Consider the following 12,701-nt stretch of genomic DNA (forward strand, 5'->3'; position numbering starts at 1 on the left):
AATGTTGGCCCATATTGATAGGACAGCATCTTGCAGTTGATGGAGATTTGTGGGATGCACATCCAGGGCACGAAGCTCCCGTTCCACCACATCCCAAAGATGCTCTATTTGGTTGAGATCTGGTGACTGTGGGGGCCATTTTAGTACAGTGAACTCATTGTCATGTTCAAGAAACCAATTTGAAATGATTGGAGCTTTGTGACATGGTGCATTATCCTGCTGGAAGTAGCCATCAGAGGATGGGTACATGGTGGCCATAAAGGGATGGACATGGTCAAAAACAATGTTCAGGTAGGCCGTGGCATTTAAACGATGCCCAATTGGCACTAAGGGGCCTAAAGTGTGCCAAGAAAACATCCCCCACACCATTACACCACCACCACCAGCCTGCACAGTGGTAACAAGGCATGATGGTGGTAACAAGGCATGATGGATCCATGTTCTCATTCTGTTTATGCCAAATTCTGACTCTACCATCTGAATGTCTCAACAGAAATCGAGACTCATCAAACCAGGCAACATTTTTCCAGTCTTCAACTGTCCAATTTTGGTGAGCTCTTGCAAATTGTAGCCTCTGTTTCCTATTTGTAGTGGAGATGAGTGGTACCCGGTGGGGTCTTCTGCTGTTGTAGCCCATCCGCCTCAAGGTTGTGCGTGTTGTGGCTTCACAAATGCTTTGCTGCATACCTCGGTTGTAACGAGTGGTGGTTATTTCAGTCGAAGTTGCCCTTCTATCAGCTTGAATCAGTCGGCCCATTCTCCTTTGACCTCTAGCATCAACAAGGCATTTTCGCCCACAGGACTGCCGCATACTGGATGTTTTTCCCTTTTCACACCATTCTTTGTAAACCCTAGAAATGGCTGTGTGAAAATCCCAGTAACTGAGCAGACTGCGAAATACTCAGACCTCAGTCTGGCACCAAAAACCATGCCACACTCAAAATTGCTTAAATCACCTTTCTTTCCCATTCTGACATTCAGTTTGGAGTTCAGGAGATTGTCTTGACCAGGACCACACCCCTAAATGCATTGAAGCAACTGCCATGTGATTGGTTGATTAGATAATTGCATTAATGAGAAATTGAACAGGTGTTCCTAATAATCCTTTAGGTGAGTGTATAAAGTGAAGAGGATTGGTCCGAGGACAGATCCTTGAGGAACTCCATAACTAACTTTGGCGTGCATGAAGGACTCATCGTTAACATATACAAACTGAAATCGATCTGATAAATAGGACTTAAACCAGCTTAGAGCGGTTCCTTTAATGCCAATGAAATGTTCCAGTCTCTGCAATAGGATCTGATGGTCAATAGTATCAAATGCAGCGCTAATATCTAATAAAACCAGTACAGAGACAAGTCCTTTGTCTGATGCAATAAGGAGGTTGTTAGTAATTTTCACCAGTGCTGTCTCTGTGCTATGATGAGCTCTAAATCCTGACTGAAAATCCTGAAATAAACTATTGCTCTGTAGAAAGTCACACAGCTGTTTAGCAACTGCTTTCTCCAGGACCTTAGAGAGAAATGGAAGGTTAGATATAGGTCTATAGTTGGCTAAAACATCCGGATCAAGTTTGGGCTTTTTCAGAAGAGGTTTAATTACAGCTACTTACTAGTACTGTGGTACATAGCCTGTTGATAGATATAGATTGATCATATCTAGAAGTGCTGACTAAGGGTAAAACATCTTTAAGCAACCTAGTCAGGATGGGGTCTAAGAGGCAGGTTGATGGTTTAGATGAAGAAATTATTGAAGTTAGTTGGTAAAGATTGAGGGAAGCAAAACAGTCTAAACATATATATGGTTCTACAGCGGTTTCTAAGGTTCCTGAGTTTAGAGATAAGTTGGTGCCAGTTAAGGGCAGGTCTTTGTGAATTTTGTTTCTAATAGTTAGAATTTTAACATTAAAGAAGCTCATGAAGTCGTAACTACTGAGAGCTATGGGAATACTTGGCTCAATAGAGCTGTGACTCTGTCAGCCTGGCTACAGTGCTGAAAAGAAACCTGGGGTTGTTCCTATTTTCCTCTGTTAATGATGAGTAGTACGCTGCTCTGGCATTACGGAGGGCCTTCCTATAAGTTTTAAGACTATCATACCACCTCTCAAAAACTGGGTAAGTACTTGGCAACACCCATTAACATCCCAGCCTTAGCCGCAGCTCTCCAAAACTATCCCGATGCCGCATTCGTGCAATTCCTCTTAAAGGGACTTACAGAAGGCTTTCACCCCGGAATTTCCGTACTACCATCCGTCCCTTTCTTATGTAAAAATCTTCATCTGCCATCCACGAGCCAGAGTCCGTATATCACCTGATTTCCAAGGAAGTCGAAGACAGCTTCATGATCGGGCCGTTCACTCATCCACCATTTCCCAACTTCCGCATCAGCCCCCTCGGCGTTGCAACTAGGAAATACTCTGGAAAGAAGCGTCTCATATTCGATCTTTCAGCACACCATGGCAGTACCATTCCAAGCATCAACAGTTTGATCCCGAGTGAAGACTTTTCCCTTCACTACGCCATCAACAACGCCATCAACCTAATTAAACTTGCCGGCAAAGGATCATGGCTCTCGAAAGTAGACATCACCAGCGCTTTCAAAGTCCTCCCCATCCATCCCGATTTCTGGCGTTTCTTTGGTATCTGCTGGCAAGGGGCTTATTACTTCGCAGTCAGGCTCACCTTCGGCTGTAAAAGCAGCCCCACACTCTTTGACACCCTGTCAGAAGCCTTTTGCTGGATCCTGCTAAATAACCACAAGGTTCCATTTCTCATCCATTTCTTGGACGACTTCCTCATCATTTCTGCTCCCTCATCACCACCCGCTTCAGGTCTGACACTGACATCCGTATTCTCCGACCTCGGAGTCCCACTAGCAGTAGGGAAAACAGAGGGCCCCTCCATATCCCTCGAGTTCCTGGGGATCACCCTAGACACAAACCTGTTCCAGGCGTCTCTTCCAATCGAAAAGCTCAGCCGCATCAGCCTTCTGATCCTGCACCAAACAGCAACTCCTCTCCCTCCTTGGCCACCTCAACTTTGCTTTTCACATCATTCCCCAAGGGAGAGCTTTTATCTCCCACCTTCTGTTAATCGCTTCCTCCGTACCATCACTCCTGAGCTCCGGAACGGGATCACCTTCTTCTATGAAGAACAACTGACCCATCCACACGACATCCACCTATGCACCGATTCCGCTCCTTCTATCGGTTTTGGGGGTTTCTTTAATGGAAGGTGGTTTGCAGCAGAGTGGACCCCAGAGCTTGCTCGTGTCAGCCAGGCCTCCTCCGCTCTCTTTTAAATCTACCCCATCGTAGCCTCCGCCATTCTGTGGGGTCACGAATGGTCGACAAAGACCATCCTCATATACTCCGACAACCTCGCAGCCGTCGACGTAATCAACAAAGGTCGCTCTAACTCCCTTTCCATCATGCCGTTTATACAACGCTTAACCTGGCACTCATTCATGCACCAGTACATCCTTCGTGCAGCTCATGTTCCTGGCCATTCCAACGTCATTGCTGACTCCCTGTCTCGCTTCTCTTTTCAGAAGTTCAGGCTCTTGGCCCCCCGATGCAGATACCCATTCAGCACAGGTTCCACCATATTCGGCCACGGTTCCACATGTAAATTCTGGCCTAACATCCCTGATCGTCTACTCACAGAATTCCATAATCAACAGCATAGCACCCTCGACCCTCTCATCCTATTGGTCAGCTTGGAGGAGCTTCTGCCATTTTCACGAGAGAGAGTGGCTTGCGTATGGACTGTTTTGTTCTGTTTGACTGTTTGTCCTAGTAAGCTTGCTGTAGTTTTCTCGGTCCTGGAAAAGTCTGGAAGCAAAGCTGTTTTCCCCCTTTTGTTCACTTTGTCTCGTCTTAATCCATAACAACACATGTCTGTAAGTACTGCTTATGTTTTATGAGACTCACTTATAATGGTTATTGGAAACAGCATTTTAATTGTGTGAAAAACATTAAAAAACGATCGCAATGTTAATCGCGTTAGCCCATTAATGGCATTTTCCATGTTAAGTTAGCATCATGCTAATCATAGTTATTGTGATGGCAAGCTTCAAATGCCGAAGAAATTGTGACCTTTATTTTTTATTTCTACATTTCAGTTTTACAGTGTTTCTAACTACCTGCTGTCTCCTGGATGTTTATTCATTAAAGAACCTGTTAGCTATCTGCCAAGCTAGCCACTGTGTCTACATCATATTGAGGGCAGAATAACAACATTAACTTCCTGTCGTTTGATCTAGTCACCACATCCTGTTTTATCAGCTACGCCCATTCCATAATGGCCATCAAAACACACACCATCAAGGTCTATCTTAGCAGCATCAGTTTCTTTCTGTCCAGCCTCTTACCATCCTCAGATTACATTACTTCTCAGAGGTCTCCAGCGGCAAGAGCCAGCTCAAGACCCCCGCCGACTTCCCCTCACAGCAGACTTGCTGTCCACGTGCATCCACACCATCTGCGCCAGATATAGCATCCCTCACGTGTCTAGAACCTTAGAAGCCATGTTCACACTTGCTTTCTTCGGATTCCTCAGATGCTTCTCTCAATTAACCTGAAGCTTTTGGGGGGTCCATCGTGCCCGGGTGCTACGGCCCCATAACGCTTCAGATACAGCCTCTAGCAGGCACAAGCCAGCACCTCTGTCTTGTCCACGAATAAAATCATTCAAACGTACTGTTGACAGTGTGGTCCTTGCTAGTGAAGTGGAGCTAATTAGCTGAGTTTCAGGAGCAGGACCTCACGTCAATCACGTCACTCTTGACACCTTCATAAATACCCCACTAACCCACCTCCTCTTCTTCGCTCTGTCATTCTGCATCCCTTCCCCCCCACCCCTCCTCTATCTCATCTTTTACCTTCTTCCTCCTCTCCAAAGGGTCATGAGGGGGTCCGTCGTGCCCGGGTGCTACGGCGGATCTTCCCCTATCGTAGCTTCCCCACAACGCTTCGGATACAGCCTCTAGCAGGCACAAGCCAGCACTTCTGTCTTGTCCATGAATAAAATCATTCAAACGTATCTGTTGACAGTGTGGTCCTTGCTAGTGAAACTTGGTTCGTTGTTTTCACAGGACCCTCATCCACCCTCTGTTTGTTTGTTACCTGCCTGCACCTCTGGTTATCAATAAAAGTTACCTTTAAGAACAACTCCAGTTAATGCCTATATGTTTATGGCCCCCACACCCCTAGACAACAGGGGGTCGTAACAATTCCGTTATACTGGGAGGCTGTGGCTTCAACCAAGAGGCTGTAATTTTTTTCTTTGCTATTAAAAGCAGAATCTCAGTAAGGAAGTCAAGTTCTTGTCTATAACATTATCTGGGACTATACCCAATATGTACAATGCTGGATCTAAATTAAAGTCAATACCCAAAACATGTTTTATTTCCTTTTTAATATTCTTCCAATAATCTAAAATCTTAGGGCAATCCCAAAATATATGTGTAAAGTCCCCAACCAATACGCAACCCCTCCAACATCTCTCCGAAGTATTATTGTACTTGTAATAGATGGAGTGTTAAAATACCTAATTTTCTAGTTACCTTATGTCATGCTTTGAATGTTTCTTCCCAGTGTTCATCTGTTATTGTAATATTTGCTTCCAATTCCCATTTTTCATTGACATCCAAATTAGTCCATCCAAGTTATTGTTAGATTCCTGTTGTAGTACCTTATACAATTTTGATATAATCCTTTTCTTTCTCTCCCTCTGTATACACCATTAATAATTCTTCTAGTTTCGATGGGGTTTTAGAGAAATTCTGCCACTCCTTATAGGGGTAGGGGTAGGGGATGATGGAGAAGATGGATGATATGTTTCTATTTTAGTAAGTGATCAATGTAAATAAGTTTGCAAATTTTGTTTTACTGTTGATATTACGTTCATAACTGCTATTGTCATTTGTCAGTGTGTTTTATTTATTTATTTTTTTTCTCCTTTCTCCTAAGGTAATGTCTTAATTGTAGGCTGGTAAATTAAATTCTTGTATTAACTGTTGAAATGACTTCAAGGTTTGTCCCCTAAACACTTGTGCAATATATTTTAACCCCTGGTGTGTCCATCTATTATATCCTGCATCCATCATAGATGGCAAAAAAATCAGGGTTTGTCGAGATTCGAGTGGCTCTACAAATGGAGTTTGACAGTTTCAATTTCTTACGTACCACTGACCATATTCTCATTGTCCCCCTGATCCAGACATTGCCCACCTTCAGCCTCTTTAGTGTTACCTCACTCAAAAATGGAGGAGACTCTATAGGTACATTTATAGAGTTTTGTTCCATTCCCACCCACAATGTATCTGCATCTTTAGTAATCCACATAATTATAGCCCTGAGTTGAGCAGCCCAGTAGTAATTTTTTTAATTGGGTAGATTCAATCCTCTCTTCTCTTTTGGACAAAGAAGTGCCATATTTAATTCTAGCCCTTTTCTTTTTCCAAATAAACTTGGATATAATCTTGAACTGAGACCTTTTACTTTGAAAAATTCTGAATGACATTAAGAGTCTTGCGCTTCACCAAGTGAGCAAACCAAACACCATAACTCATAGTTCAAATATTATTTATTATTTTCTCACCCATCTAATGGATTAAAAACATTGCTAAAAAAAATCTCAGTAGAATATGACGTGTTCGGCAACTTTTGCTGCCAGATTTTCTACAGTTTATTATGGCTATTTCGTTTTAACTGTAAAAAAAAACCTTTCATTTTACATTCAGCAATATAATGTATACTTTTGTGTTTTTAAATAGAATTGAACCGAATAAAACATTCAAGACAATTAAGCAATGGAGTAATCATGTTAAAAATCTATAATTTCCCATTATATTTATTAGTATGAGAGCTACAAGCTCCCTAGTTCTTAAACTTGCTAAATTTTCCTTCATGTGTGGATTGTAGAAACATGCTATTGTCAAATCACTTGAGATCAAAACTCTCTTGCTATTAGGTCGCAAAGAAGAAAACTGGAGCCTTTCTCCCTTTAGTAACAACAGTGAGTGAGAAAAGGGAAATGCAACGTACTTCCATCTGCAAAACACAGAGCTTAACAATGCCATAAGCAATATATTGAATAATGATTAAAAGAGAAAAATTTGGTATAAACATGATATGATGATGATTGAAAATCAGGATATCTTATTGATATTGAAGATGAACAAATTGTATTGATCTTGTGATTGTAAAATAAATAATATGGTCAAAGTAAGGAGAATTAGTATAAAGGTTAAATAACTGTGGAAAAGGTCTCTAAGTTTGGTTAAGACATCATGACAATGAGTCACCAGCAGAGACAAGGACGGAAAACTAGAAGTGGAAGGACCAAACATGGACATATGCTGACCCTGACACAAACACAATTACACCCAAAGACAACTTGAAGAGAGGATATATAAAGAAGAGTCAGAAAGAGATCGAGGTTATTCCTCGGCAGATCTCAGAGGCATCGGACTGGGAGCAGGACCATCACTGCGCCAGACCAATAGCCTAAGACAAGAGTTTTGGAATTGAACAGCAAACAACTAGAGAATACTAAAGAGTTTTCTTCAGTGGACTTCAAGAGATCGAGCCACAGAGAGTAATCGCAATGACTAAACCAACTGAAGAATCATTGGACTCTGAAGTTTTTCTCTCTCTCAACTGCAACAAAGACTGAAGACTTTCAGAGACAATTTGAGGGCTTTGGACAAAGCCTCAAGTTTCCACCAGAGTCAACAGCTCCGCAGCGGAGGAAGGATTTCACTGCAGGACGACTCCTTCCCCTCCCTTTCTGTCTTAAAAGAAGACATCAAAATACTCAAGCTCAGCTATCATAATCAGGTTTTGATTGAAGTTTGAGTTTGAGTATGCTTGCCCTTGCTCAATTTTGCAATAAAATATATAATCACTGCATTTAAAGTACCAGTAGTAGACATTGAATTTTTTTTCTACACTAAGGTAGTAATTCATTAGGTAAAGTGTGTTTAACATCTTTAAGGTTCTTATAGGTTGCTCTAGCCAGCAAAATTAACTTATCCTTGGGGCCTATTTTCCTTACCACTAAACACAATCCTAGCAACTGCACCAAGTGCACTGATCAATGAGAAGAGAACTGTCGTTAATGGGCGTGGCTGGGGTGGTATCTGGCTCTAGGGCTATTCAGTCAGGTGCCATTTCAGAGTAAGCAGGGTAGGCGTTCGGAAGATCACAGTTAGAAGCTCTTCAACACCAGCTTAAACAGTCCTCAGTTATACTTAAAAGGGCAATACCCATAGGCCTAGAGGATCAGACCCTTTACGACAGAGAGCTGGTCTAGTACCTCCTGAACAGGGGTAACTCGGGATCTAACACTATATATTCTAATGCCCAGCCACTCAAACTGTAACATGCTCTAATGCTCTGTATTTCTATAGCTCCTTTCTCGTCTTTGACCACTCAAAGCCCTTTTATTCTACATCACACTTACACATTCACACACTGAGCCTAAGTGCTTGAACAAAAACTAACATTCACTAGGACACTACAAAATGCTTCCTGGAGGATTGAACTGCTGATCTTCAGATTTACAGGCAACCTGCTCTATCTCCTGAGCCACAGCCTCCCTTTCAGGATGCCAGAGGTTGTGAGTTCAATCCCCATCTTGGGTAAGAGTGTTAATTGGTCACAACTTTAAACTTTCACACAGGTGATTCTCCAACAGAGAATGTGGGCGTTTGTATAGTTCAACATAATCCAATACCACGGCAACGAGATTGCGGATCAAGCATACAAGGTCTACATGATTAGTATCTTTTCACACTGTAAGTGACACTACACCTGTGTACCTGCTTGGGTCCACAAGTTCTCATTGCTCTCCGCGTGTAAATAGACAGGCAGACAAGCACTCCACGAGTAAACACCAGGCCCTCTATGTGTGGTCAGCATGGAAACGGCTTCTGTGCACAACTGGATTTCTTTATAATCTAGTTTAAGTTAAAACTATATGGGAAACGGTGTAATGAAATACAATAAGAATTAACAGTGTGTCCACAAATGTGCGTTGTACTCAACCGTTCAGCTGAGTTACTGTTAAAAAGGAATATCATTCATCCAATCACAGAGTGAAATCCCATTTTAATGCTCACTGTAAATGGAGTGTTACTGTGTTGAGTTGTCCGATTTTCTGTACAATTAGAATAAAAGCCTTGTGGACTGAGGTAATAATGTACCTACTGATGCAGAGTGTTCAGCAGGTATCTAGAGATAGAAATAATAGCTTTTAAATCAAATACTTGCTCTTCTGTAAAGTTGCCTTTACCAATTTGAACTGAACAGCAATGAAGATAAACTGTAAATTAAATAAATAAAAGATAAATCTGAATAATTCTCCATGTTAACATCACCACTACTTATGTTACGAGTTGGGCTGTATGGCTGCTTGGGATGTGTGTTCTCTCTGTGCAGGGGGTGTGGTAGCTGGCTCAGCACCTGGCTCTCCTCCACACCAGATCAACTCATCACCGCTCTATTCTTAAGCTCCAACCTCCTGGAGGGCTGGTGCCAGATTGTTATTCGCAATCCGCAGTAACAGTCGGCCTACTCAGATGATTCTCGTTCTACTTGAGCCTTTGCCCTAAAGTTTGTTCCTAACAGTTTTTTTTGTCTCTTCACTTTGTTTCCAGACCTCCGCTGCCTTGTGCCCCCTCGCCTTGCCAGCCACACTCCTGGATCCACAAGCTCTCTAGCTTCCCAGCCTGGCCTTCCCAACCCTTGCCTAGTTATTGTTTTTGTTCTCAAGAATAAAACTTTTTTCCATACCTTCACCGGGTCTGTGTTTGCACCGGAGCTCAACCACCACCCAACCCTAATAATTTATATCCCACTGTTTAATAATGTAAATAATTTTATCAGGTTTAACTGATATTGTGTGCCTACCAGTGGTGGGTAGCAACTCGTTGTCCTCTATCTACTCCTGTAATATTTGACCTACAAATTATTAATGAATAATAGCTCCTGCCAAGCAGCAGCAGCTAAAATCTGAGGAATTACAGAATAAAATTTATTTAATAGTTAATACTTTTAATAAAAGTAATTTTCAGTCTTTCCAAAAACTAAACTTTTTTTATTTTATCTTTATATCAATTTTAAAGGCTTAGTTTCCCATTTATCCCTGTTGAGGCACTGAGGATTCAGGATCTATTTGAAAAATCTGACTTGTTCTTGGCCCAATTTCCACATAACTTTTGATTATGTACATCTCTAACAAGATGTACATAATTACAGATGTAATTTCATTCCAAATTCCATTGAGTGTATTTACTTTTGATGAACTGACCCTTAATCAAAACAACGTACAGCATGATTAAAGTACCACTGTTTCTCCAAAACATGCAGTAACTAGAAAATGAATCTCAGTCCCTCGTTTTTTTTCTTCTCACTATTAGCATGAAAGCTGGTCTCTTGTCTTGTCAGCAAAACTATTACAAATTACATAAGACACCTTTTCCCCCTGTCAAATGTAGTTTTGCAAACCAATGACATATGTTTCTAATGGCATGATAAAGGGTTTGTGACTTTTTTTTTTTAAACCTGTCCTGCCCAGCAGCCTGGTATAGAGTGTGATGACCTGGATACCATATTGTGCCAGACAGATTTTACTTTAACAAGAGAGTATTAATATACTCCTTTGTCTGTTTTATTATTTATTTAATTATGTATTGATTTGTCACCGGGCTGGACACGGGGGCAGACACGGGGATGGGGGGGCACAAACAGACAGCACAGAGAAAGGACAAGACCTGTAAGAGAAGGGGGATGGAGGGTGGGGACAACAGGGAAAAGCAGAGGGAAACACCAATTGCAGAAAGCAACGAAACCTGCAATAGAACAGAGAGGGGGGAGGAGGAGAAAAACACAACAAACAAACACAAACAAAAACAAACAATAAAAATAATAATAATAGTAAAAGACAACCAGCCGAATAGCAGCAATAAACAGCTGACATATTAAGACAACTAAGAGAAAAATGAAAACAAGAAACAGTCACACACACTAAATAAGCAACACAACACAGCCACGAGAGCTGGAATAATAACAATTAATTTAAATAAGTAACTGAAAGAAAAGCATCAGGAATAATTCTACCAGGGACAACCTAAATTTGTTTGTGTCTGTGTGTGTGTGTGTGTGTGTGTGTGTGTGTGTACATGTGTGTGCGCATAAGCCTGTTAAAGAATGTAGTTGTTAGAGAGAGTGGGACGCCACGACTGTAACAGGCAGGCAAGAACCCCAGTAGCCAATAGGGGTGGAAGAAAGAAAAAGAATAAATCAAATTTAAACAAACAACATTTACGTTGATTTTAATGTGCTTGAATGACTGTAAGATGGGTCTCTAAACACAAACCACGCAGGGCTGAGCACTGGTCCAAATCTGTTTGTGTGTCCTGGATATAACGTGATTTACCATCCTGGTAATTACAGTTTCTCTGGGGAGTACACACACACACACACACACACACACACACACACACACACACACACACACACACACACACACACACACACAAAGAAAGGTTCTGGGTCTGGCTATCCATAACCCTGACATTGCCGCAGTGGCCCTCTGAGACCAAAGTGTCTCAGTTTTCATTCTCTTTCTAACACACACACACTCCCAGGCTGCCCACTATCCTTTGAAACATTTCCAGAGCATCTCTCTCATCCTCACACGCACATTTACACACAGATCACTGCTCTGGGTCTCTGGAGTGTGGCCCTAAAACATTTCCTCATCCTTTTTTTTTTTTTTTTACTTTCCTCTGCACTCTATTAATCTTGCCAGCAGATACTTATCCCAGGCACTGATTTACCTGCAGATAAATCTGACGCCATATGGATTGGATTAAGCATTGGCATACAGTTAAGTTTATAGTGCTGGTTTATGATGGAAGCCGAGGGTTTGGTGGATTATCACTCTAACTCTCTCTCTCTCACTCTGTCTGTCATTCTCTTTCTCAGTACAGGAGATTATATCAGGAGTAAGATTACAGGCAATCAATTTAGTCCTCAGTGCAATAGGCCTGTAAATGATAATCACAGGCTCGGATTTAGCAGGACTGATTTTCATACACAATGAAAATGTGACCTGGATTTCAACATCTAGCAAGACACAAAAATACATTCTTGTGGAGTCTGGGACTTCATTGGTTAATTTAGAGTAAATTATCAAGTCATTGTAAACATTTGTGCACTGTGTGCAGTGCTTGAAGCGAACCGGTACGCACCGCTACGCGCTGGTATACCAGCACCTTGACATTTTACTCCTTGGCTTACTGGGACTTTTTCTTGTGTACTTCTCACAAGCTGCCTGTACTCTTCTCTGCCCTCTCCATATCAGGTTCTCTGAGAACTATGTGATGCTCGCCTGTCTGCTAATCTCTGTCTGCGGAGAAAGAACAGGGAGAAGCTTGGGTGCCTTTCATGCAGCCGTGTGCAGAAAGTAGCTCATCAATGTCAACTGCTTGCAATGAGAAATGGGAAATATATGAAACTGCTGGAGAAAGGTTTATTTGCACAGTTAGAAAACACGCAATGCAATTTGAATAAGAAACAAATGTGCATTGTCCAAAAAAATTTAACATTTACTTGAGCTAAAAAAAAAAAACAAGCTACTGATTTCTGAACTCATTGTTCTGCATCAATGGTCATGATTATGACAAGTTAG

At 41.6% G+C, this 12,701-nt stretch overlaps 1 pseudogene; it reads left to right on the forward strand.

Annotated features, from left to right (window-relative positions):
- Positions 1 to 2,340: 2,340 nt before the first annotated feature.
- On the forward strand, positions 2,341 to 9,726 carry LOC119901375 (annotated as a pseudogene).
- Positions 9,727 to 12,701: the final 2,975 nt, after the last annotated feature.

Source organism: Micropterus salmoides, unplaced genomic scaffold (genome assembly GCF_014851395.1).
Source record: "Micropterus salmoides isolate LMB-PRFRI ecotype aquatic unplaced genomic scaffold, ASM1485139v1 Ms_hic_scaffold_13, whole genome shotgun sequence".
NCBI lineage: Eukaryota > Metazoa > Chordata > Actinopteri > Centrarchiformes > Centrarchidae > Micropterus > Micropterus salmoides.